General features: G+C 38.4%; 2 pseudogenes across 1 annotated transcript; both read right to left on the bottom strand.

Moving 5' to 3' along the window:
- Window positions 1–16: 16 nt before the first annotated feature.
- LOC147517872 (metal tolerance protein A2-like) lies at window positions 17–7964 on the bottom strand (annotated as a pseudogene).
- A 403-nt stretch (window positions 7965–8367) lies between these two features.
- LOC147517873 (ABC transporter C family member 2-like) lies at window positions 8368–27911 on the bottom strand (annotated as a pseudogene). Its single transcript, XR_015211601.1, has 27 exons — window positions 27345–27911; window positions 26845–27023; window positions 26402–26441; window positions 25860–26016; window positions 25217–25331; window positions 25064–25145; window positions 24598–24622; window positions 23116–23172; window positions 20819–20884; window positions 19995–20069; window positions 19729–19836; window positions 18810–18945; window positions 18207–18313; window positions 18023–18116; window positions 17467–17635; window positions 16437–16577; window positions 15234–15434; window positions 14724–14822; window positions 14470–14622; window positions 13130–13513; window positions 12442–12622; window positions 11765–12090; window positions 10618–11374; window positions 10317–10438; window positions 9799–10043; window positions 8902–9328; window positions 8368–8754 (listed from the first exon to the last, which is right to left on the bottom strand). The product of XR_015211601.1 is annotated as an ABC transporter C family member 2-like (transcript).
- Window positions 27912–27986: the final 75 nt, after the last annotated feature.

Raw genomic sequence — 27986 nt, forward strand, 5'->3', positions numbered from 1 at the left:
AAAAAATAGCTACCACTACTAAATATATGTACTTGTTTAGTTGGCCGAGAAAATAATGAAAACGGATACAATATAAAATAAGTTGTCTTCAATTTATGTGCTTGAGAAGCACATCCCATGCAAGAGTTGAATGATCTTCTAGTACGTGACGCATTTCTGAATTGCAGAACTCAAAATAAAATCCTACTCGCGTCCTATCTGTATGGTAACGTGACTGATATTATACTCCCTATTGAGGTAGTCCACCATTTTGTCCAGCACAACATCAGCATCCGCATCTGGCTTGATCTTCACATGGCAAGCCAATAAGATCTTTCCTACAATTATGGCCCAGATGTGCAGCTCATGAATGGCCATCACCTCATGCATCTCACAAAGGCCTTTCTCAATTCTTGTCACGTCAATCTCCTTTGGTGTACTCTCCATTAAGACCTCAAGTATGTTCCGCAGCATCCTAATTGTTGTACCCAGCACAATCACAGAAAAAATGAGGGTGCATATCAGATCAATAATTTTCCATTCTGGTTTGTACCATATGACTGCTCCACCAATCATCACACACACCAATGCTCTGGATGGAGTCTCCAAGAACATGAAGATAAGCCCCCTGTACATTGATATTCCATTGCTTCTTTTCCTTGGTTGTAACCTGTTTGGTTTGTGCATCTTCAGAAGAATCAAGCAAAGGTTCTGTGTGGTCAATATCATTTTTGAAACGAGTCTTCGTAACTACTCCATCGCCATGGCTGTGACTGTGATCATGACTATCATGGTTGTGACTGTGGTCATGCCCAGCATTACTGTGACCGTGGTCATGGCCCAACAAGACAGCCATGACAATATTAACCACCAAACCAAACGTAGCAACAGCAAACATCAGAAAACCCTGAACTTCACCACTTCCATTAATAAGTCTAACAATGGCTTCATAGACTATTATACCAGCTAGAAGCCATATCATTTGAATGGAAACTAATGCACCAAGGATCTCGATTCTGAAGAAGCCATAAGATTGACGTGGAGTTGCCTCCCAACCTGATGCCCACAAAGAGAACAAAGAGATGGCAAATGCAGCTACGTCTGAAAGAAGATGTGCCGCATCAGTTAAAATAGCGAGACTGTTCGCTTTGATGCCACCAACAACTTCTACACCCATATGTTGGGTTTGTGGAACCTTCGAGCTTTGCTCCGGTGATGGTAGTGAGGAACTAACAGTTGTGAAACATAGATGGCTGGATTAAGCCAGTTTTTCACTCTTGGACGCCCGTCAGCACTGTCCCACTTTTGTGTAGTTTTTTCTCTCCTGCATCGAAGTCAGTCTGATCTGACCAACTTTAAGAAGTTTGGACGGCCCAAGAGAACCAACTGAGATTCATGCACATTTCTTCCTTCCTGTTTCGAAGTCGGCTTGATGTGACCAACCTTGAGAAGTTTGGATGGCCCAGGTGAACCGAATCGAAATTGCCTTTGACGAAATATTATGAAATTTTGACAGTTTGTCGAAATTTCAATAACCAAATCCACTTTCTCATGAAATTTTCTCCCCACCTATATAAAGAAACTTATGGTTAGAATTGAGATAACTTTTGAGAGATTCATTTCTTGGGTATTGTGGGAGCTCTATTGAGCTAGGGTTTGAGTGAGGCCTCTTGTTCTTGATTCTTGATATCTCTTGTAAACTCTCCATCTTTGCTATAAAGGAAACTCGCTCTTGTGTGGATGTAGGTAACATTTACCGAACCACCTAAATCTTTGTGTCTCTTTGCATATTTACTTCCTTATTTATTGTTTGCTTGTTATGGGTGATGATAAATTAGTGGCTTTGCTTGTTTGAGTTTGTTGTGATAACTACCAAAGTCTTGGGTGGGTGATTTCCTTGGTGTAATCTCCAAGTTGAAATCATTTGGGATTGAAAGTAGCTAGATTGAGGTGTGACTTTCTAGTGAAATCTCCCAACAAGTGGTATCAGAGCACGGTTTTGAATCATTGGAACAAGGTGTGTGAGGAAATACTCCACCTTTAGCATTGAGAGCTAGGTGTTTGAAGAAATTCCTCTGAGAGAGTCTCCACCATTGTTTTAGTTCAGTGGGAGTCATGACGACCGACAAAGAAAGCTACAAAATAGAGAAGTTTGATGGTACAAACTTCGGCTATTGGAGGATGCAAATTGAGGACATACTCTATCAAAAGGATTTGTATGAACCTTTGATGGGAGAGAAGCCCGGTGAAGTCAGCGAGCAAAGTGAATGGGATTTGCTAGATAGAAAAGCATTGACGTCAATCCGATTGAGTCTCTCGAAGTCTGTGGCCTTCAATATTAAAAATGAGAAGACGACGACGTCTCTCATGAAGGCACTAACGTGCATGTATGAGCAACCTTCGGCCGTGAACAAAGTCTATTTGATTACCAAGCTCTTCTCCATGAGAATGTCGGAGAATGATTCCTTCAAGGACCACTTAAATGAATTCAACCAAACGAAAGACCAATTGGAGTCGGTTGAGATTACATTTAGTGATGAAGTGAGAGCGTTGGCGATAATAGGACAAATGCCTCCAAGTTGGAAGGCTACGGGTTCGCTATTAGTGGCTTCGGCGGAATGAATAAGTTGAAATTTGACGATGTGGTTAGTATGATACTAGCGGAGGAAATTCGAAGGAGTTCGGATGGGGACTCGACATCGGGTTCGGCTTTGAGTACCGAGAGCGAAGGGATGCACATGCACAAGGGTCGTGGTAGACCGAGAAATAGAAGGGGGAGAATGAACTCTCATGCCCCTAGCAATGAGCCTAGAGATGATATTATCATTATATGTTACAATTGTGGTTTGCCTTGCCACTATAGTAACCGATGCCAAGCACCAAGGAATGACAACTACAAAAAGAATCAAGAAGCTAATGTAGTTGAAGTGGAAGATGATGCCCTGATATGTTCGATGGAGAACAATAAGGAGTCTTGGGTTCTAGATTCCGGCACATCATTCCATGTGACCTCAAATCGAGAGTTCTTTGAGAACTACGCCGAAGGTGACTTTGGAACGGTTTTTCTCGGCGATGACCAACCTTGTGACATTGTCGGCAAGGGTGACGTGCATGTCAAGATGAATGGCTCGTCATGGTTATTGAGGGAAGTCAGACACGTTCCGGATTTGAGGAAAAATTTGATTTCTGTGGGGCAATTGGCAAGTGAAGGATTTGTTACAGTCTTCACCAGTAACACTTGGAAAGTCTTGAAGGGTTCAATGGTTGTTGCAAATGGTAAGAAAGATGGTACTCTCTACATGACTACACATGGGTGTGAGTCGATTATTGTGGTACATGGCAAAGAGGATCCGAATGTTTGGCACCGCAGACTTGGTCACATGAGTGAGAAAGGAATGAAAATCCTTCACTCTTCTGGTAAACTCCCAAAGTTACAGTCGACTGAAATTGACTTCTGTGAGAACTGCATATTTGGAAAGCAGAAGCGGGTGAGTTTTTAGAGAATGGGTCAGACCCCGAAAGCTAGAAGGCTTGAGTTGATTCATACAGATGCCTGGGGACCAGCTAATATCTCTTCACTTAGCGGAAAGTTATATTTTGTGACTTTCATTGATGACCATACTAGGAAGGTGTGGGTCTATTTCTTGAGACATAAGTCGGCATTTGAAGTGTTCAAGACTTGGAAGGCCATGGTTGAGAATGAGACAAGCTTGAAAGTAAAGAAGCCGAGATCCGGCAACGGTGGAGAGTATGAGGATTCGTGTTTTAAGAAGCAATCTTGTCTTGACAATGGCATCAAGATGGAAAAGACTTTGCTAGGGACACCTCAAAGAGAATCGGGTTGCAGAGCGGATGAATAGAACACCGGCGAGAGAGAGCTAGGTGTATGCGCACACTAGCGTGCTTGCCCAAGCCAGCTCGGGCGTAAAAGTGTTAGCACAAAGAAATTTTACCCCGATCAATAAAGGACCATCAGCACCTTTGGACTTTAAGATTCCGTGAGGAAGTGTGGAGCGGGAAGGATGTGAACCTTTCCCATTTGAAGGTGTTTGGTTGTGTGTCCTATGTCCACATTAGTGACCAAGCTAGAAGCAAGCTTGATGCTAAGTCACTAAAGTGCACCTTTATCGGCTATAGCGGTGATGATTTTGGGTATCGTTTTTGGGATGATCAAAATCGGAAAATCATTCATAGTAGAGATGTTATGTTTAATGAGAAGGTGATGTACAAGGACAGAGATGAAGCACAAACCAAGGAATCGGGTACAGAGAGCGGCACAGAGTATGTTGAGTTGGAAGACTTCCATGTAAGTCGTGGTATAGTGGGAGTCCCACAGTCAGATAATGACAGTAATAGTGACTCAGAGAATAATAAGGATACTACACCACCGAGTCCATCTTCACCTCGTACCCCAAGGAAGACATCCAGGCCACATGTACCGAGTACGAGATATCCGCCCTCCACCTATGTGAATTACTTGCTACTTACTGATGGTGGCGAGCCTCAATGCTATGATGAAGCATTGAGGCGAAGTGATGCAAGCAAGTGGGAGCTTGCTATGCAAGATGAGATAAAGTCCCTCATCTCTAATGGCACGTGGGGAGTTAGCCAAACTACCCATGGGCAAGAAGGCTCTACGTAACAAATGGGTGTTTAGAGTTAAAGATGAACATGATGGTTCCAAGAGATACAAAGCGAGGCTAGTAGTCAAGAGTTTTCAAAGATAAAGCGTGCATTGACTTCACGGTAGATATTCTCCCCGCTGGTGAAACTAAATACTATTCGGCCGGTGTTGAGTTTGTTGCAAATGAAGATTTGTATCTTGAAAGCAAATGGATGTTAAAACCGCCTTCCATGGTGACCTAGTTGAGGAAATTTACATGCCGCAACCGGAGGGTTTCAACAAGAAAGGTAAAGAGAATATGGTATGCAGTGCTCGTGAAAAGAGCTTGTATGGTTTGAAACAAGCCCCCTAGGGCAATTAGTACAAGAAGTTTGATAACTTCATGCAAGGAAATGGCTACTATAAATGCAACGTCCGACCATTGTTCCTACTTCAAGAGGTTCAACTCCAGCTACGTCATCCTATTGCTATATGTTGATGATATGTTAGTAGTGAGTTCTGATATGTCAGAAATTGGGAGATTGAAAGAGAAGTTAGCAAGTGAGTTCTCTATGAAGGACTTGGGTGCAAATAAAACGCATTCTAGGGATGAGGATCGGGAGAGATAAAGCGTAAAGATATTCTAGAGTTGTCTCAGGCTGAGTATGTTGAGAAGGTATTGAAGAGGTTCGACATGGGTGGTGCGAAACCAGTTTGCACACCTTTGGCAGTCCACTTCAAGTTATCCAAGGAACACTCTCCCAAGATCGTTGAGGAAAGCAACTTCATGGCTAAGGTACCATAATACCGCCATTGGAAGTCTTATGTATGTCATGGTTTGCACGCCAACCGGATATAGCCCAAGCGGTGGGGAGCCGCCGTGATTTATGTCTAATCCTCGCAAGCAACATCGGGAAGCCGCGGAAGTGGATATTGAGATATCCGAGAGGTACTACGAGAAATGCCTATGTTATGGAAGGGGTATTGTGAACCCGCAAGGATATGTGGATGCCGGTTTTGCGGTGAGGTAGATCACGTAAGAAGCACTACCGGGTTATCTCTTTACAAAGGGGTGCTACCGCAGCCGAGTTGGATTTCAATTACGTAAGATCGTTGCTTTGTCTACCACGTATGCGAGTATGTGGTCAAGCTGAAGCAAAGCAAATAGATGATTTGATTACGTGGATTGATGGAAGAGCTTGGGATGAAGCAAGAGAGAAGTGTGTTACACAATGATAGTCGAGTGCTATACATCTTGTTAAGAATTCCGCTTTCATTCTAGGACCAAGCACATTGGTCTCCTGTATCATTTTATCCGATCTCGTTGGAGGATGAGGTTTTGCACTTGAGAAGATCCGGTGGGAGTGAGAATCCGGGCGGATATGTTGACCAAGACCGTGCCTTATCGAGAAGTTGAAGTTGTGTTCAACCTCGTGGGTCTTCTTGCTTGAAGACCATGATGGATGAGCCGAAAGTGTTTCATTAGTAAATTGGATTTGGATGAAGTTTTTACAATTGAGATGTGATGTGCTTGTAGAATCTCGATAGGTTCCAAGTGGGAGATTGTTGGTTTGTGGAACCGCCGAAGCTTTGCTCCGTGATGGTAGTGAGGAACTAACAAATTGTGAAACATAGATGGCTGGATTAAGCCGCTTTTCACTCTTGGACGCCCGTCAAGATCGCCCCCACCTTTGTGTAGTTTTTCTCTCCCCGCATCGAAGTCACTGATCGACCCAACTTTAAAAGTTTGACGGCCCAAGAGAACCAACTGAGATTCATGCACATTTCTTCCTTCCTTTGAAGGTCGGCCCGATCCGACCAACCTTGAGAAGTTTGGATGGCCCAGTGAACCGACCGAAATTGCCTTGATCTAAATATTATGAAATTTTGACAGCTTGTCGAAATTTCAATAACCAAATCCACTTTCTCATGAAATTTTCTCCCCACCTATATAAAAGAAACTTATGGTTAGGGTTGAGATAACTTTTGAGAGATTCATTTCTTGGTATCATTGTGAGAGCTCTATCGAGCTTTAGGGTTTGAGTGAGGCCTCTTGTTCTTGATTCTTGATATCTCTTGAAACTCTCCAATCTTTGCTATAAAGGAAACTCGCTCTTGTGTGGATGTAGGTAACATTTACACCAACCACCTAAATCTTTGTGTCTCTTTTGCATATTTACTTTTTATTTATTGTTTGCTTGTTATGGGTGATGATAAATTAGTAGCTTTGCTTGTTTGAGTTTGTTGTGATAACTACCAAAGTCTTGGGTGGGTGATTTCTTTGGTGTGATCTCCAAGTTGAAATCATTTGGGATAGAAAGTAGCTAGATTGAGGTGTGACTTTCTAAAGGAAATCTCCCAACACCATAAAGATAACGCAGAGAACAACAACAATTAAAAGTTTGCGCATTGATGCAGCTCGTTCTTTGGCATCCTTGGAGTTGCTTCCACTGTCCGAAAATCCACATGCTGCTCCCCCACAAACTTTGTTACCTCCAGCTCTTGATCTCCTAATTGGTAGATCACCACCACTTAGCTCTTCGATATGTCCATGATGGGCGTCCATCTGAAAGATTGCCAGCATAAGATATTACAACCACGGAGTGGGCGGTAACACATTTTATACATCAAAATCTAATTACAGATTTCAGACAACAAATAAGATTTTGACTTCGATCAAAAGCATCTGGCAAACATTCAGAAATATATATGTACTATCAGTTATTAGCTAGGGCCGGTCCAAAATTCTAGATTGTTCCGTAAGGCAAAGGTGGCAAGTGGCACCGTGTTCGATCGTTTGAAGCCATCTCACACTCCTCTAGCAATCGGCATATTATCACCATCCCACCGGGTCAAATATTCTTGAAACCGTTTGTGCAACTCATTCTAATAACTTTCTTCCAGTAACAGATAAATAAATAAATAACAAAACAAGTTACGTACTTGTCAAGCTACTCTCAAATATGCTCATATTCAAATATATATATATATATATTTATATTATATAGCTTGAATTGGGAAGGATTTATTACAACCACCTTGAAAGGTTCATTTTGATAGGTCAATACCGATTATTAACACCAATTTGAAGGCAGAACCGCCAAACGGAAATAACTGTGTTGCATGGGTACGGGACAGAGTGTCTGGTTTGGACACGGGTACAACGATTTGGACACGGCAAGATCTGAGAATTAGGGTCTGTTTTGCTTGTGTCCGGTCCGTACCAGTGTCCGATACAGAGGAAATTAGGGCGTACCCATACAACAGAGGGAAATAATAAAAAGGAAAATAAAATTGTGAGAAAGAAGAATCGGGTTGGCTTGCTGTTTGGGTTGGGTGTTAACAAGAAATTCAGATCTCGTTCCATTTAGCCTACGCTATTCAACCCACTTAACCCCTTTTTTTCAAGCCCCCTCATTAAATATTGTGGATTTTGATTCCTGATCTAATTTTTATTCCCCCGTGTGGGGGCAAGAAGTCGACTTGTTGAGAAAAAAATGGCGTGGAGAGAGCAAAACAAGTACTACTCATATAGTCATACGCACATAATACGATACGTCGTTATTGATGAAATTGTTATGCACACTCGACACCAGTTAATATTTTCCAAAGCATCATTTGAAGTTACAATTGATTACAACAAAAATAATATTATACCGTCCCGAATGTTTGATCGGCACAATGATTGTTGTTTCTCATTCCACACACGTATTTTCAAAATTACTTAACTAGTGTTTCTTTTGTACAAAATATTTTTGCTGCACATGAGCAGAGACGAATCAGAGTGGGGCAGCAATATTTGTTTTTATGTTTCACTCTCTTTCTTTGGTGTTTTGAAAGGTGTGTTTTTTTTGGTAACTGCTAGTTATTACTGCGGAATATACCGTTCTGTACAAGAAGCAGTAATATCAAACAACAGTAAATTACATACAAAGTTTGGCGGTTTCAACCACCAAAAGAAAACACCATCTTCCAGCAATTCCAATAATCCTATTGGAACATTCACTTTCATACCCATTGAAAGGTGTGTTGGCACAGGGAGTTGATGTAACTTTTGGAAAGGCTTGATATCTTCTACATATCGTCATCATCCCAATTGATTGATCTGTTTTCCAAGCCATAATCAAGCTGCTGAAACCTGCTGCGACCCAATCTACTCATCATCGATAGACCTGAAAAAAGTACGAACAGCTCCAGCTTAGATAACTTCATCTTATTTTGAGTTCGAGGTGCAAAAAATATAACCTAAAAGTGACCATAAAGACACGGTCATAATGGATTGCATATTTTGAAGGGAGAGGCTAAAAAAGTATACACACCTTCAACCACTCTGTACAGAGCTGACCACCATCTATCTCTGGGAATCTGGTACTGAGTTAATGTGTCTTCTATAACTTTGTCATGCTTCCCTTCCAACACACCTTGCAGGGTAACGACTGCATCCTTTGTCTTCTTTTAGGATGTTGTTCTCATCTTCAATCTCTAACTTTTGCAGGTCATTTTGGGAAGAAGTGAGGCCAACGCCAAGTGCAAACTGGGCAGCTGGCTGCCCATCGTGAAGAAGCCAGCCATCTCCTCTGCCCATCTTGCTGCATGGCATCTTCTCTACCCAACCTGTTTTTCTTCTTCTCTAAGTAATAAGCTTCGCAAGTGCTGAGCATTTGCTGATCCAGTGCTTTGAACCATCTTAGAGAATGCACTCTTTTCATTTAGCAAGAGATGCCCAGGTGCGTCAAATTCCAAAACCTGAAGAACAAGGTCAAGGGTTTTCACATAATCTGGTAGAAGCCTGTAATACAAACTAAACTCGCAAGAAACATCAATACAACCTGTAGTATAAACCTAACTCTATACATTTATCTGTCTGCTGATTCAGAAAAGTGAGATTTTTATTTAATTATCCACAACCATACAGTTTATTCAGTACACAGGCAAGGAAAACCGCATCCACAACTCTCTCAGCTTATCCTTGATTCCTTGTAATATGACATGGCATATTCCTTTGCATTTATAGTAAAATGTGGTAGATGAGTTGGAAACAATGCTCAGAGCCTCAGACGGCTTTTGCCTAGGACATTTACTAAACGGGTTTCAAGCCAAATGCATCACATATTCACATACAAGTATATTCCTCTGGATTAATGGCAAGAAGGAAACAATTATTGGATGGGCAGGCAAGGTTAAAGACTTAAAGAGTTAAAGCCATGACATCATACCTGACCAGCATCAAGCAGAAGAACCCGGTCACAATCGATGATGGTATTTAGTCGATGAGCAATAATGAGCATGGTGCATGACTTAAATTCTTTCCTAATAGTTTTCTGGATAAGAGCATCGGTTCTCACATCAACAGATGCCGTTGCTTCATCAAGAACAAGAATCTTTGATCTCCGAAGCAATGCACGAGAAGACTTAGTAACTGTCTTTGTCCAACACTGAAATTCTCTCCTGCCTCAGAGACCTTGACACAGCAAAACAATAGTGGTCTTTAGTTAGTAACACATGATTGTTTTCTCCGAGAATTAGAAAACAATTGGCTTATATCATCCATATGAGGGTATCTTGTTTGTTCAATCCGCCTTTATAAAAATATATATCCACATAAGCAAACCCCACAACCATGGTGCCCTTCGAACCTAAATGATCCACAAACTAGAGCTGGAATGTAACTAGATGATATAATCTTCTTTTATACACTTATTCTGTGAACCAACGATTTAAATTAGACCAGTACCTCGGCATCGAGACCTAAAGAATTCCTCCTGATGACATCTTTTAGATGTGCCCTCTCTAACGCCTCCCAAAGGTCAGCGTCATTGTGCTCATTGAAAGGATCAAGATTAAAGCGTACAGTACCTAAACAACAGAAAAGCAATCAAATTTGAAATTGCTTGGCCAATAGACTTTAATATTGGACATTATTTGTCAACCAAGTAATGCCCATTATCTGATTTTAAACTTTCATGATTGGATAACATGTGGGAAAAAGAAAACATATAGCAAACCAAACAAATTTAAGCAAGGGAATAGCATACCTGAGAAAAGAACTGGTGATTGTGGTATTATTCCAAGAACTTTACGTAAATCTGTCAGACCTAACTTTGCAATATCGCAACCATCAATCCAGATTTTTCCTCTTTCCAGTTCCACAATCCGAAATAAAGCATTGAGCATGCTAGACTTCCCTGCCCCAGTTCTCCCAACAATTCCCACTTTCTCACTTGGAGATACTGTGAAGGACAAGCCATGAAGAACGGGTGGAAGTTCAGGTCTATACCGTAGAACAACATTCTCAAACTGGATAAGTCCTGATGAAGGCCATCCATGTGGGGGTCGGTTGCTTTCTATAACACCTGGAGCCTCAGATGGCAATTCTATATATGTGCCGACCCGCTCAACAGCATTCAAACTATTCTCAGCCAAACTTGCCAGTCTGAGGACAGAAGTCAACAAATTTGTGATATTTAATGCATAACTAAGAAGTAGACCCATAGTTGACGCAAAAGCCACTTGGTCATCTGCTCGCTGATTTTGCATGACAGCAAAAGTTGCTGTTAACCAAATCATGAGGCCTCCCAATGTTTCCAAACGGATCGCAAGTCAACGATTCGCACTCATGTTCACAAGGGTGTATCGAACATTATTGTCCATAGAGTCCCCATTAATTTTAGCCATCCGTCATAGGCTTTGTATGCACGAAATGCTCGATAAACCATTTAAAGCTTCCCCAAATTGTGCATAAACAGGAGATCTGGTTATGGAGTCCAAGCGTTTAATCTCACGAGCTGTGCTCTGCAAAACACAAATAGTGATGTAATCTTAATAAGTTCCTATTTACAAGTAAAATGTCAACCACATGATTAATGTTGTTCAACAAATTTGAGGTACTGTATCGAACAGCAAAAGTTGGCAATGAACAAGCAACCATGATACAGATAGTTGGACCTACAAACATGCATACGAATATCTAGTTCTTACATGTTCCATGAGAGGGGTTTTGGGCAATTAACTGTCTCAGACTCTCAGTTACCATTTTAACACAGAATCGGTCCCTTAAATATTACTCAGTTCAACAAAATCAAATTTAAAGTAAATATGAACTAACATTATGTATTTATGTCATTGAAACTACAGTAGAAGAAACTAGAGCACCACTAAAAGTCAAAGAAAGTGATAATGCACCTGATAGTAGAGGTAGGCAGCATAAAACAAGATCAGAAGTGGCATTATGGCCCACAGAGATATGGTGCTCACAATGCCTATCAGCACAAAAAAGTCGAAAAGAAGTTGTGACACTTGGCTTAAGAACATATTTACAAACACAGCAACGTTTGATCAATATCACCCAGATCCTTTGCAAATCTATTGATAATCCGTCCGAGTGGATTAGTCTGGAAGAACACCATAGGAGCTCTTAAGATAGAGTGAAGCATACCATCATGTAGCCTTTTGGAAGCATAAAGACTTGAAGTGATCAACCAATATGAGTTCGTCAATGTCACTAGTACCTGAACCCGCATAAGATTTTGAGTTAAACACTTCCAAGAAACATGAGAATGTTTTTAGAACTTCTCTTTCATTGCTTTGCTTCTTACTATTCATGACAACAAAAATTTAAGAGAAAATAGAGATAATATTGAGAAATATCGGGGTAGAATTGGAATTTAACTAATTCCAACAGACCAACACATGATATACTGCATTCTAGGTCGCCAAATTTCCTAAAAAAACATGGGAACAAATTATTACCTCTTTCCGGCTCTATTAAACCATAACAACAGCAAAAAAGAAAATTGCAAAGCAATGATTATTCTACAAATATCGAACTAAATCCAGTTCAAATGGTAATGATCACGTACCATGCCAAATGATAGGAGTGCATAAACCAGGTTGTAGAAACCAGCCCCATGGCTCTTTGGAGTGCTTTGATCAGTCCAAACACTTAACCATGTGCTACTAGAAACTCGAAGAACTTCAGTAATGATATAGCAAGCGAAGAGTATAAAAACCACCCACAAACCCCCCATTGCATTTTTATACCTGCAAAAGAAATAAATGCCCACATATACATATCAGTTCATAGTACAGCGAAACCATGTTCACAACTATGCCGACAATGAACAGAGATTTGCACCAAAAAAGCATGGTTTGAAAACAGAGTACAGAGAAATACTGGGGATTGTATATGTCAGGCATATTTATTAAAATTTTCTCTTACATAAACATACATGGACACACCATATTCTGACAATAGTCCGTGTGGGATACATGTCTATGTATCCGTGTCGGACACGACACACATATTGCATGTGATGTACCTCAATATTTGGTATTTAACCGTGTTGGACGCTTCATATCCGTGTTGGATATGATACACTTACCCGTGTCAATGCGACTTGGGAAAAAACAATACCATCAAAAATAGCTCTTGGGCACACTGATGGTACTTTAGGATATCAGAAATGCACTTGAAAAGCTTCTCAGTTTCTATTTACAAAACCATTATTCTATCATTACATGAAAACATCTTAGTAGTTCACTATATACCTCATCAGGACATTCAAACTAACAACTCCCCGTTTCACGTTCCTCCTGCTTCACGAGAACAGATTTGCTTTCTTTACTTTTCTTTTTGCACTTGAATCATTTGGCACACCATTGACTTCCCCATTGGCAACACGGCTCAAGGTCTTCTGATCACTGTCCTCACCTTCTACCTTTTCTTCCACATGCTCCTCCATTTTGCCCGATTTTCCATTAGTTTTTAAACAAAATTCCATTGTTAGTGAGTTCCTCAAAGGTTCCCTCCTCTTTGATCATACCTTCGTGAACCAAAAGAATCCTATCCACCTCTGGAAGGAAATGAAGCTGGTTTGTAACAAGCACCCTGGTTTTTCCCTGCAGTTCTTCCTTAATGCATCCATCAAATACCTGGAAATGGAATTGATTGCAGATCAGAGCAGTGTACATATGCAGCAACACAAGGATAAACAATTTTTACTTTAAAATCCAACATCCCGTGTTATTAACAATCATAAGTACACGAGTAAATACATTTTGCAGCAATTCCATTGCTTCTTAAGAATGTCGCCAAAAGGTCAACTATTGCTCCAGAATAGACTGAAGTAGCTTAAACCTTAGTGTCACAATCATGACCAATTCCAAGTTTCCATAGTCTCTGGAGCAGAATTTTCAATGTTCCCTTTGGTTTATCGTGGAAATCTTATTTCAACCTATATAAAGTGGAGAAACTTCCTGCTCTTCCCAATCGCATTCGGTCATATGCTAGGAACTTCTTTGGTGCAATACCAGGGCCACCTCATGATGCTACCGAAGGGTGTATCATGGGTTCCCCACCGCTTTAGGACGGGTCTAGGAACCTAAGTTACATGGAGATGGACACGTGTGTCCATATCCAACACGGATACGGAGTGTCTGACACGGCGAAATATCAAAAACTAAGGTATATCACACACAATATGTGTCCGTGAGTGTCTGATACGGACACGTGGATATGTATCCGACACAGATTTTTTTTGAAATATGGTGTGTCCATGTAACATAGCTAGGAACTGATCTTAGTTGGAGCCTGACTATGTGGATCCGTTGGGGTAGCAAACTTTCCTAGCCTTGCTCACGCTACTCGTGTAGGGCAGGCTTGGTTGTTGTCCCATCATTATCCCCCGTCCAATGGAGTATTGACTATCCTGAGCTTAATATAGGTCACCAACCTTACCGTGAAGTCAATGCAACCTCCTTAACAAATTTAACCATGAACGGTGTCTACTGCTGTATTTTGCAATTATTGAGCAAAAGCCTAGTGAACTTCAAGTCTTCAAATAGATACGCCATAATGAGGGGGAAAAAACATATACTGTATGGATTACCTGTCGACCAACGTGAGCATCTAGGGCACTTAGAGGGTCATCAAATATGTATACATCTGAGTTAGAGTATACAGCCCTAGCCATAGAAACTCTTTGCTTCTGCCCACCACTAATATTTACTCCTCTTTCTCCAATTTCTGTGAGATCGCCACCCTAATAAAGGAGTGTCAATAAAAAATGGTACCAAACAAGTAAACAATATAGGGCTATCAAAAAAGTATACAAGTATACAAGACATGACTTTATAGACTTACAGGAAGTAATTCCAGGTCATGCGGCAATGCAGTCACTTCTATTGTCTTCGCATATCGTGATGCTTCGAAAGTGGATCCGAATAATATGTTGTCACGTACCTGAATGAATTAATTGAGAAGATTTTACTTTCTGGAATATTATCAAACTTATTAACCTATCCACTTTAAACTACAAGTTTGTCTAACACCATTGATCCACCATATGCACCAAGCACCAAATATATCATTGCTCATATCAAATATATCATTGTTTATATAAGCATGATTATTGGCATAAAGTTTGTTCTCTGTACATGGATCACATCAATCCGTTTTTGAATTGATGCTTGACTGTAACAGAAAAGTATTGTGCTAATCCCAGCTTCAGGTCATGTTGTGTCCATGATACATAGGCTAGTTTTAGAATGTGATCCTGCTAGATGAACTAAATGATGACATCTATCTCACAACCCAACAATAGCCACCATCAAAACCGAACAGAAACACATAAATGTGAATGTTGTGACTTACAGTTGCATTAAAAATCCATGAAACTTGTGGAACATATGCTACAGTTCCACGAACAACCGTAGTTGTATCTCTCATTGGAGGCAGTTCCCCTAACATTGCTGATATCAATGATGTTTTTCCTTCTCCGGTACTACCAACAACTGCCACCAGGCTACCAACCGGTATGTCCAAGTTGATTTTTGACAGTGTTGGTTGCTCTGCCTGAAAGGTAAAGTTTGATGAAAACATTATGCATGACTAGTAAATGCAAGTAAGAAGGCTTTTAGTCAAAGTACAAGTACATCATCAAGTTCTAAATTTACTCATAGGTTCGCCAAACCAACCAAATGATCACTTTCTTTGTTCTAATAAAATATATGTTGTCTTTAAAGCTAAAACTATATCTCGTCGAATAAGGTAAAAAAAAAATGTGAATTACCCTTCATCCAAAAAACACCAAAAAAACATATTTCATTGGATGCTTTGACAATAGTAAATCTTAAACTTAAGAGCAAACAACTCCAAACCGTTAGGCAACTAGTGGAGTGGCAGTAGAAACTTAAAACATTAACCGGCTAGGCTTTAAACTCCCTCCTTGGGATTACTAATCTCAACTGGCCCTATCATGCGTGGAGTGACTTGAGTACACAGCCGCCCTTTGGGTCACATACTGGAATAGCCTTCTCTGATACCATCTAAAACATTGGAGCATCCACTTAAAACCAACTTGAAATGAGTGGAGCGCCCCGGCTAGGCTTTAGACTCCCAATATGGGACTAACAATCTCAACAGTAAACAAAGGGTCTCCTTTCGAGATTTTGTTAAAATTAAAAAATGAAAGATAAACTGTAATATCTAAATTGAAGGAAAAATTATTTTATTTGCTTTACAATTTTCATTCAATCCAGCTAATCACTGTTTTAGATTCATCAAAATAAAGAATATGAGATTGCAACTACAAAATGGCAGGGCAAAGCGGGATTTTTATGGGTGGGGGGAATCAAGAATTTAAATCGGTTATTAGTACTTGAACACCCAAAAAAAGGAAATATAGGATCTAATACCACAATTACCAAAAATATTCATCAATTACCCAAGGGAAAATAGTATCAACTTCTCCAAACAAGTAGATAAACTGAGGCAATGATGAATTGATGGCCATACGTTACTACACAATTTACACTCACATAGAAAGATTACTAAAAAAAGGAATATTAGACCGACCTTTGAATCCCAAGAGAAGTATCCATTCTTTATGGATATGGCTGGACTTGTGGGGTCTAGAGGTGGATTTGGCAAAAGCAATCTCTCTTCAGTCAAGAATAGCTCCTCAAGTCGTTTCAACGATACATTTGCATTTACTACCTGGAAAATTCAATATTTAAACAAATTGAGTTAGATACAAAGTACTTTGAGAGCCTTCTTGTGCATATTAAGGAAGTTTGTTCACCATATGCGCTAAATAAGCTTTAACCATATAAACCACACAAAAGCCTGGTTACGATTAAATGAACTATTCATTTTATGAAACTAACTAGAATCATCAAATAAAATTCCATAAGGAAAAACAAAATAGAATCATCAATTAAAATTTCATAAAGAAAAACAAACAAATAGATAGCTATATTCATAACTGGTCCCAATGTTAAGTGATTTGTACTTCCTGTTCTGTTGTAAATTTTGGTTGAGACAGCATCACTTGAAGGACTTATTCGTAGTAGAAGTTACATATACAACTTATATGAGTAACCACTGACGTAAAAATACATATGCAGCTCCCCACCAAAATATCAAAAGTTTTCCCAAAGACATATTGAAAGAATGTATCAGTGCAGATATAAACCTACTGCCCTCTCACGAAGTTTTGGCTTCAAGAATACCTGAAAACCCCAACACTAAAACACGCCTCCACCCAGCCGATATCTGGCAGCATAGGTAACAGGCACTCTTATATAAAGGTTCACCATGTAGGGACACAAAATTTGCTTTAATTAAACCGTATTATTATACAATTCACAGTTAATATACTCCTTTAAAATTAAATCCTAAATTTCTCTTTTTTAGTGATAATTCTAAAGTAACATGTATAAAGAAAATAAAGCATTGAGTCTCCTAAGTCATATCATAAGTGTTTGCACTTTAGAAGCCAGGGAACCTCTTTCTGAATAATCAATACTAACAACCAATTTCAATAATAGCATAACTGTCACAACAACGCCTAAGAAAGCTCAACATGACAGAAGAAAAGTGGCACCTGAGTTATCAGATTAGGAAGCATAAACAGAGGAAACCGTAGCACAGCAAACAGAGCAAGGGATGTAAACGCCCTAGCAGGTGTCAAGTCCCCACCAAGCAAAGTGAACATCCCAAATGAAATAACCGTAAACCACAACTGGTATGCTGTTCAGGATGAAACTATTGAGCTGCACACAAGACAAAAAAAGCTTAAGGTGAGAATCTTATCAGAAAACAAGATATGAACTTGAGAGAAAAACAGAAAAGGAAAAAACATTTTGTAGCTCAGGTTTATCTGGACTTAGTATTAGCTAGGCAATATCTGGTTTAGTTGGCCACTCCCCAGTTGAAATAAACAAATGCAGGACAATGAGTGAGATGTTAGGCAAACACTGTAAAAGAGGGAATGGTAGTGAGAAATTGATTGCTGGTATCACAGAATATCGTGCTGGTATTGAAAAGTGTTTATCAAGAATGGATTTCAAACAAGGGCACTCTATACTTAATAACAATTCTGGGTAACCCTGAAGTGGAAAGGAGTGAAAAGAAAGAATCCAAGATTATGTCAAACCTACCGCTCCCAGTAACTGGGCTTTTCTAAACCAAGAGAGCTCATCATTTCGAACATCTTGAACTTTCAATTGAAAGCTCTGCTCCCATGCATAACATCTGCACCAATGCAGTATATAAGGCACGATCATATTCAGTCATCTTGAATTATAAAAGAATAGCAGAGAACATTGTCAAAACGCTACATACTTGACAGTATCCATGGCAGCCAGGATCTCATTCATCAGGCCAATTCGTTTGTCTGTACGTTGCAGACCCTCTTTGGACCATTTTTGCATCTTGTCAATCACAATTGTCTGTTGCCTCAAAAAAATTGATATAAAGTTAGTGTAGATTGTAGAACATAAGTTCAGACATGGAAGAATGGAGCCATGGACGAAAAATCTTGTATCAGGGTCTGCGAGTACATGAAGCGCATTGCAAAGCTGTGTTTTCTCATTTATAAAAGCTAATGCAGCAATGAATAGCACACCAGCAAATATCTATAGTAGTTTTTGATAAATTGAGTTTATTCCTTTCAGAAAATTCTAGCTCGATTGTGGATACTAAATATGCTCATTTCAAACTTTTCAGATACTAAATGATGAAAATCAAATGTAAAATGAGTTTTTTGAAAACAAAGGACATAAACTGATCACACTTTTGGCAATCAAGTACACTATGAGGACATATTGGACCAGAACAAACTCATACAGTTGATGAAATAGCTGATGCACGCACAGTTTACTGAACAAATAGGAAGCAAGTAGGCTAAACACAAAAGTTGAAAAATGTTGAAGGGGATCTACATACCTGTATAGGAAACATAAAGACTAGCAACAATGAGCCTACAAGTGATGCAACACCAAGTTCGTTGAAGAGAAGAACCATAGCAATCACAATACTTAAAAGGAGCAGACCATAAGCCATGAAGCTGCTGGCAGATTTGCTGTATACAGAACACAGATTAGCTTAGAATTCAACTCTAGAAAAAGAGTGAGATGGACAGTTCGATTTTCTCTCGCTAACTAGCTTCATTAAATCAGGGTAAAAATAACTTAAGTATCTGACGCTTTCTGAAATTTGGGTCTCTTAGTTGTTATTAGATATCTCTATTTAGTATCTACTAAGACCATGATGGTGAGGCTTCATTTTCTTCTAAAATGCTCATATGATGTTTACAGTTTATAAAAATGGTACAGAATAGTTCAGTATATTAACCAGTAGAGTTTTTTGGCTAGATATAAAAAATGGAGGTAAATTACATACAATTTATGAGTCCGTGACATGTCCGACACGGACACATGGATATGTATCTGATATGGATTATTTTCAACGGCATGTCCATGTAACATAGAGATAGAAGAAAAAAAAATCCAAAGATGTAGTAGTCACATGCTAGGAAGGGCACACCTTTCTTGAAAGGGACTTAAAGATAGGACTATGTAAAGTCGGACTAGAAACACAAGAAAAAAAAATACTCCCAAGGTTGACCAGTAACTGAAAACGCATATTGTCACTTTTAAAGAGAAACACAACCAGACTATATCAACGTATATATTTCCGGACTTATAAAAAAAATCCACGCATGAATACATAGGACATAACTTGTGCAAAAATGACATCTATATGAAATCTGGAAGCAGAATATTTGTGTAAACAGATACATCACTTTGGGTTAATTAGCATTAAAAAATATATACAAAAGGATATAGATATCTAGAAATCATGCCTGAAGTGCTTCAGCATCCGTGGTCATCAAATTTGTTATTTTTCCAGAAGCAAATTTATTCCGCCCTTCGTGCGTAAGTTTCAAGGATTTACGAAACACAGCAGCAACCTAAAATTCAATAACATCCCAACCATATGGCTGGATACATTTAGGGTTTCTTTGCAATAGCTAACATCAAAATTTAACCTTATCGCAACAACCAAAAAGTGCCAAACTTTGTTATTATCAAGTATAAAGCACAACAAGGAAGAGACAGAGAAACGTACCAAGGTAGCTCTTAGACGGTAACCCACACGCATGACATTTTGGAAGTATTGTCCCTCCATTAACACCCCCAGTGCCTGGACGGAGCTCGAGTTAATAAACAATTTAACTTAATTAATCGACATATTATTGTGATTCTTGCGTCATTATAGAACAAAGTACAGATTGTGAAAATACTTCATTACAGACTTGATCTTTTTTGAAACAGAGCATGAACGTTTTACTCCCCTAACCACTTCATCCCACACCCCCCGGTGTGTAACATGGCAGAACTTCGCAATACCATACTATTTCGTAAAATGTGACGAAATTTTCTTGTATTTCATTTGGTGGCTCATAATGATTCCACCACCGTAAGACAAATGCATCTCTTCGTTGGGAACATTCAACGGTTCTATAGGGCATTGGTTGCCAATTGATTAGTTTTTAGAGTATCAGCCTAAGAATTAGGGTATTGAACCAAACACGATAATTGTGTTTTTTGGAGGAGCAAGATAGAATCAGCTCGGCCTGATCACGTGCAAAGGCAGAATTTGAAGTGCATGTCCCATGTGTTATGTGTCATGGTGAAAATCAACATCAAAAGCTCCTTAATATGGAAACTTCGATATTACCTAAAGAACCTTTATAGTTTGACCTAGCAGAGAACCTATGAATTTATCGCGGTGCCATGAAAAATGCACATTACCTTTTCCAACACAATAAGAACAAAAGATAGAGCATGTAATCTTCAAGACAGGACAATCACTACACTTAACTTGATTCACTAAGCAGGGGAAAAGTGAACAAAGAAGAAACGGAAAATACTTTCACATTAGAGTCATACCACTCCAGCGAAAATTGAGAAGGCATAGATGTAACCAATCCAAGCGGGATCCCCTTGTTGCATAGACTGTTGAAGGCAACAGAGACAAAAGGTATATAAGGAGCTTTTAATGGTCAAAACAGGAAACAAATTTGTCAAGCTATGTCTAACAAACCACTCTAACATATGTTAAATATAAAATTATAAATCAATAAAAAGCATGAGTAAGCAGAGAGATAAATTCATAACACTGACAGAAAGCTCAAACGAAAAGCATACAATTCAGCTGACAGACAAATAAGGATATTATGGTGTTATTAAAAAGTTATCATATTTCTTAGTTTTTGTTGTTAAAAGTAAAGCGTCTAAAAGGAGACAATATTTGCATCAAATTTAAGTTGTCAAGAGAAGCTTAAATCAGCACCTTTCAGAAGAGTATAACAGGTCAGGTCAAGAAGTATTGATATAAGATAAAGAATAATGATATTTAAATAGAAACGGAATCTATGAGATACTGATCTTTTCTTAGTGAGCTGAAACTAGTAAAATTCATTCAAATTTTACATTACCATAAAGCCCAATATTCTACATTTCATTTAGCGAAAAATGATCATGTGCCTCTTCAACTTCTTAAAGAGAATGTCCTGAACTTTAGTTTATCAAATAATATGCAAAGGCTTTATGTAAACTAGAATATAATCCTTTATTGGTTTGAAGCAATGCCTGTAATGACCATCAGCTGTCTTACAATGCTGAAACTTCAGCTCAACTTTTTAATTGGAAAGAGGTGGATTGAAGAAACTTTGGGTTCATCATAGTGCCGGCCCTGACATTTTTGTGGCCTAAAGCGAGATGATAGAATGTAGCCCTATCTGCGTTAATATTATCATTTTTTTTTACTTGTGTTATTCAATATATTCCAAGAGAGAGTGAGTGACGTGATTTTGTGAGTGATTTTGTTCTTTGACAGATGAGTTTTTTTTTTAGATAAAAGTTTGGGTTTTTAATAAGAACGATGTGAGTTCGTTTAGTGTTTTTTGTTTGTTTTAATTGTTTGTAACGAGTGGAGTACGTACCAAAGAGTTTAGTAAGGAGTTGGGTTTTCGGGGATTAAGGGATTAATTGAAATCGTTTTTATTTTTCCCTTAAATATAGTTTTTTTTTTTGTCCTAAATAAGTGGCAACTAACCTTACTATTTATTTTTTATTAGAAAGTTTACTGTTTTGTGTCATAATAGTGTGGCCCCTACCTTTTGTTTTGGTTTGGTGGCCCAAAGCAACTGCTTGGGTCGCTTTGCTTCGGGGCCGACACTTCATAGAGCTACACAAGCGTATAGAGAGAGTGAGGAGAAAGAGAGCAGGTGGTGATAGTCAAGGTGGTGCCACGACTGTGCAGTGTTAGAGAAGGTGAAAAGGTAGCAATCGGCATCCATAGAGGTACCAGTAAATCCGTGACTCCTAATTCAGAAACTTGTTTTGGTTACCATACTAATCTATTTACAAAAGTACATCAAGAATGCAACTACGCACGGGAGATATGATACTTCAATCATCTAAAAAGATAAGAGAGGAGCCAACAATTACATTCCTTGCAAACAAGTCATAGCCTTTTTTGATACACAATTTATGAAGGAAAAAAATAATGTATATCACATAAATATTAACATATGCATTTTACTAAATTACATGGAATTATGCAATGGCTTATTCTTCATTTTTCACTTGCATGCAACCAATGGATATGCAAATATTTTAACATATCTTGTACAGTAAAATCATGCCATATGTTAACCATCCTTAATACCAATAAGTAGTTAATTAGGAGGGGTGGGGGGTGGTTAGAAGAAAAAGACATTTTTTTTAATAGAAAAAAAAAAAAAAAAAAAAAAAAAAAACATATTAATTGATGTCATAAACACCTACTTACACCGAGAGAAAAACCAATAATGCCTATTTACAATCTAAAATGCTTTATTATAATTTTTACCAAAATACGAGGTAGTTCTGTGGGCATGATGCATTGCTTGTTGTTAACAAGTTAACAAAAAATAATAATACTAATAGATATTTAAAATAATAATAATTGAAAAAAAAAAAAAAAACACGCCACATCCACACCCACAGACATAAGTTAAGTTTATGTATGAGAAAGTCAAAACCATGTCTAAAACTAATAAAAGTTAATATACAACTGAACTGATTAACAAAATATGATTTTCAGGAATGTAAAAGAATTAAAAGTTCTGCAGTACGATCTTTTTTATGTCGAGATTACTAAATTAGTATGCCAACTAAGCGTCGTAAAGAAGATAACCAACCTGTAAAAGGTAATTCAAAATCACTGGCCCCACAAACTGAGACAGATCATTGCCAATCTACAAATTGATTAAAGAAAGAACACATCAGATAAAAACAATAGCCAAGGAACTAAACAGACTATAAACGCACCAAAAGAAAAGACCCTCTAAAAAGTTGAGACGTGAGATGCCTTATGATGAAGGAGAAAGTAAGTACAAAAAACTGAAAGAAATTGACATTCCAGTCCAGAGGATCAGTCGATTTGGCATTCTAAGATAACGTAACAGGTGTAATCCACATAGCCTACGTAAAGTGTGACGCAGCAACAATCTCAATTACTTCAATATTAAACGAAATCATGGAGCCTAAAGAAGGCATGTTGGACTTTAACTCTTTAAGTATCTAAATATACAGGAACAAAAGAAAGTCGTCAATTGAAAGTATAACGTTATAATTTCAAACCCACAAACTCCGACCGATGTACAAGATCAACACTATTGGGATTGTGCTATTGTTTCCACTCTAGTTAAAACGAAAGTTTCAGAAGACTATTTTTTTTCATCATCCCAAGTTATGACACCATTGCTATTACGAAGATTATATATAGTTGCAATTTCATCATTTTTTTTTCGCTCGGTTGCAATTTCATCATTTACGAAAAGATAACTCCCATTATTATATCTAGCTGGTATAATTTTGAATCCTCATTCTATAAGGTAGTAGTTATTTCACCCGTCAAACAATTTTTGCCAAATCTATATTGGAAAACCAAAATAGGTTTCTCAGGAGCTAGAAAACATTTCAAATCTGCAAAACCATTTCGGTGAGATGGTGGTGGCAGTATGGATTTTCTTCTTCATAAGATATGTATAATGACCCTACCACATGTCGATGTTGTTCCCACTTTGCCACAAAAAAGTCCGGTTTCAGAGTCGAGGACGGCTTGCCTCCTAAGGTGGTGGGATTGTGATACCCTGGATTGGGTGTAGTCCCACACTAATTGATAAACCGTCTTGGATCCTGGATATATTAGATCAACTACCACTTACTAGTGTCGAGGCCTTTTGAGAAAAACCCACACCCACAAATGGGTTGGCTTAAGACCTTGGACTTTTGGTGGCAAAGTGGGGATAGTATCAACATATGGGTACATGGTAGTAGGGCCGTTACAATATATTGATTCAACTGTGAAGGTGACATGGACAGGTTGTTGTCCATGATTACGTGGTATGGTCGGTGGTCTTTGTTACGGTGACTGTTGGTACAAATGTAAAATACATCATACTAGTTTGCATGAATTATCTAAAGATATAAATGACTTTCCTAAACCAAATTAGATTTGTTAAAAATCTTGAATAGAGACACTTGTATCTAAGCTTGAAGATAATACCGCATGCAAAGTTTGTGAAGAACTCTTATGAAAGTGATTTGAGTTCTACCATTGATCTTGTGACAATAGTATGTAAGATACCAAAATTCTATTGGGAAGATGAAGTCAGTACCTTAAAGACGCCTCCCCACCAGAATCTGGAAAGAAGAAAAAAAAAAGTGGGTAATTTGATATAATGCTATCAAATATTATGGTATATAAGGAAAATTATTACAACCAAATGCAAGAGCTTATCTTTCAGAAATCTGGATCACTTTCACAAAAATTTCAATGCAGAGAAGTTCTCTAACAACTTGCCCAAAGTTTTAAAAAGCTACAAATTCAATTAAATTGCCTTATCCATACTACCCAAGGGAGGACACTAGATGAAAAGACATCCCATGTACAATATACCTTTTACATTATAACTAGTATACATACTTTTGGATGAAAACACAGACGTTCATTCAGATAAGAACGGGCAAATATTTTATGGTGATTTGGCTGAAAAATCTAGCGACATGGAAAGTTATGGGTGGGAACTGGGAACAAGTAACTAAGCAAACAATATAAAGTATAAACATTGATTCAGTCCACACCTTCCTCCAACACTGCGATGAAGAGCTCTTAGCAGCCATGGCTTCTGCTTTCGAGATTCGGCCAACCCAGCACCTCTGGAACCTATGAACACAGATTGTTAACAGGATGGAACCCATAAATAATTATATAAAGCACAACTACAACATGCATACTTGTTATTGAGGGTTTCAGTCTGATCCCAGGTATCTAGTTTCCAGACATCCTTCTCGGTGATGGGATGTTTATACCCTTGTTGCATGATAGGAGTCATCCATCCGAAGTATATCCCTACCAGAGAAAACCCCAGTACAACATCAGCTAAGGTGAAGTAACCAAAGTTCGTCTTCTATCAGTTTAAGGTACTCATAAGACTCAGCGAAGAACAGTGTAGGAGTAACAATCCCAGGAGCAAACAAAGGTGTTGTAACCAATTAATCGGCCCATCTAATATGAACCAACAAAAGTAGCAAATGGGACGCCTAGGCGATAAAAATCCGATAGAACGGGTAGCAACAATCATTAAAGAAAATATTCCGATTTTGATGTCTCCTGAATGAGAAGTGTCAAGTGATTTTTCATTATTCACAACACCAATGCATTTGCCAAGAGTGTTCGGGTAGCAAGTTCCTTTTTTTACAATGCAGAAACCTAGTTCGTGTATTTAACTCTGTAGACAATTTTGTGCACAACCATTATCTTTATTGAGTAAAATTATCTGCACCTTATAAAATGTAAACTACGGTCTCCGCCTTCAATCAGTACAAACATTAAATGATTTAATGTAAGTGAAATAAGATCAAGCTATCATTTACTTACTGGAAAGTATGTTTGCATGCCTCTCCGGACAAATCTGTTCTCCTGCAGGAAGCACTTCATACTCTGCATCGTCAATGAACTCATCCCTTATTGGAGTGTATCCCGAGTAAGGCTCCACGCTAGGAACATAAAAGAGCAAGAGAATTCCAAATAAAACCTGCACAAGTAATTAGCATCTTTCATTGTTTTTCCTCTTTCTATTTTCTACTGACAAAAAGGATGTCATGGTATGACAGCTATGTCGACTAACAGACCACCAAACTTACTTAAGAATGACATGCAAAGCTCAACTTAGCTGAGATCACTTCCATTCAAAATTACGAACTGACCAATTACATTAACATTTTACAACATCTAAGGTAAGTATCAGCCTTCTTAAGTAATTGATCCCAGGCCTGCCTTGACTTGAGTCCAAGATCAAGTCACAATATTGTACAAAAGTAATGTGAAGTGAAGAATCTAACTAAGGTAATTGTCAATTGGTCGCAGCTCGCTTATTATCAAACCGAATATCAGAAGCATCCGGAGTCAAAGACACAAACCTGGCACAAAACTTCACTGACGTACAAATAGAGTGTAAATCTGCAAGGAGAAATACAAGTATGATTACATACCACCCTCCGCATTCGTAATCAGCCAGACAGGCATATAGATACACATAATTGAAAAAGGCTTTTAATCAAAACTCTAATCATCCAGTACCAAAAATAACTTTACATATAAAATAATGGATTCTGGTTTTTCAAGTCTCCAACCAACAACAACTATTAAGGCACGATGTTTGTATATAGCTGTTGTTGTTCATTGACCCATGCATTGATACGAAAATGAGTAGGAAAGACAACATTCTTGATGCAATGAAAGATACTCAAAAAAGCATCTATTTTATTGCAGTGGTGCAATAATAGAACATGGCAAGGACACATACTACATCTCCGAAATGGATGAAGACAGTTAGCTTTAGCTCCAGAATTAGAGTACTAACCTATTAAAGTAGTCTTGCACTGAGATAATGAGATTGAATATGACCGCTTCCCCAACAAGAACATAAATGACTCCAAACCGCGCATACCATCGGAACTCATGGATGTAGACTTTTGTTTCTACAACAAGCATGACCAGCATAGAACACCAAGCAATAGCTTCGATAAGCAGAGAAACAATCTGTAAAACAAACACCATCACATTTTACCCTCAGCTCCTAACATTCTTTTCTCACTCACTTAAAAGCAAACCAAAAGGTAAGAGCAATGCATTCCCATATACTCAATGAAGCCAGTAAAAAATGACAAATTCTATACATTCCCATATACTCAAATTCACTGTCTTAAGCGTATTCACTTATACGGTACACATGTTCGTCTCATACATGTAGCCTATTACTGGATTCATTCAAAGTGTTCTACATCAAATAATAACATGGCATCGCAAACAATACATACATAAAAATATGAAATATACATGCATACATATGAAAAAGTGTACCTCAAAGGGGGCAAGAGTGGTCTGACCATCAAGATTCAAGATTGAATATTTCATGACCAACCTAAACAAAGTTTCAACAGTAGAATAAAAAGCAAGCAACCCCAACACATAATTATAAATATTCGACTTCAAATGAAACCTCTTCACTTTAAAATCCTTCTTAATCCTCCATATCCGATAAAAACACAACCCCAACAGCACCAAATGAGATATACATATAACCAAAGTGTCTACACCACATGGTGTATATGCACCAAATGCATTCTTCACTACTTGTGTCCATGCCCCGTTTTCCACTGGTTTGCAATACCATTTCAATGGCTTAAACCCGCCCATCTCTTTTCTTCTTCTGTTTTTTCCTTTTGTTGTGGAAAAATGAGTATATGTATGTTCGTGTGTGTAATAATGTTGAAAACATGTTGTGTCAGTGTGTCGGACATATGTATGTATATTTAAAGAGAATCTCGAGGAAAAAAGAGTTTGATTAAAAGGTCAATAGTGACGTCTTCCTTGAGTTGTGGGAAACATCGCATTAGTAAGACAAATTCTTTGGGGCGTCATCACTTACGAGTTACGATTTTGTTTGTTTTTTTTTTTTCTATTTATGTGGTGTTTTGATTTGAGTCCTATTACTGCCGGACT

Source organism: Coptis chinensis, chromosome 2 (assembly GCF_015680905.1).
Source record: "Coptis chinensis isolate HL-2020 chromosome 2, ASM1568090v1, whole genome shotgun sequence".
Lineage (NCBI taxonomy): Eukaryota > Viridiplantae > Streptophyta > Magnoliopsida > Ranunculales > Ranunculaceae > Coptis > Coptis chinensis.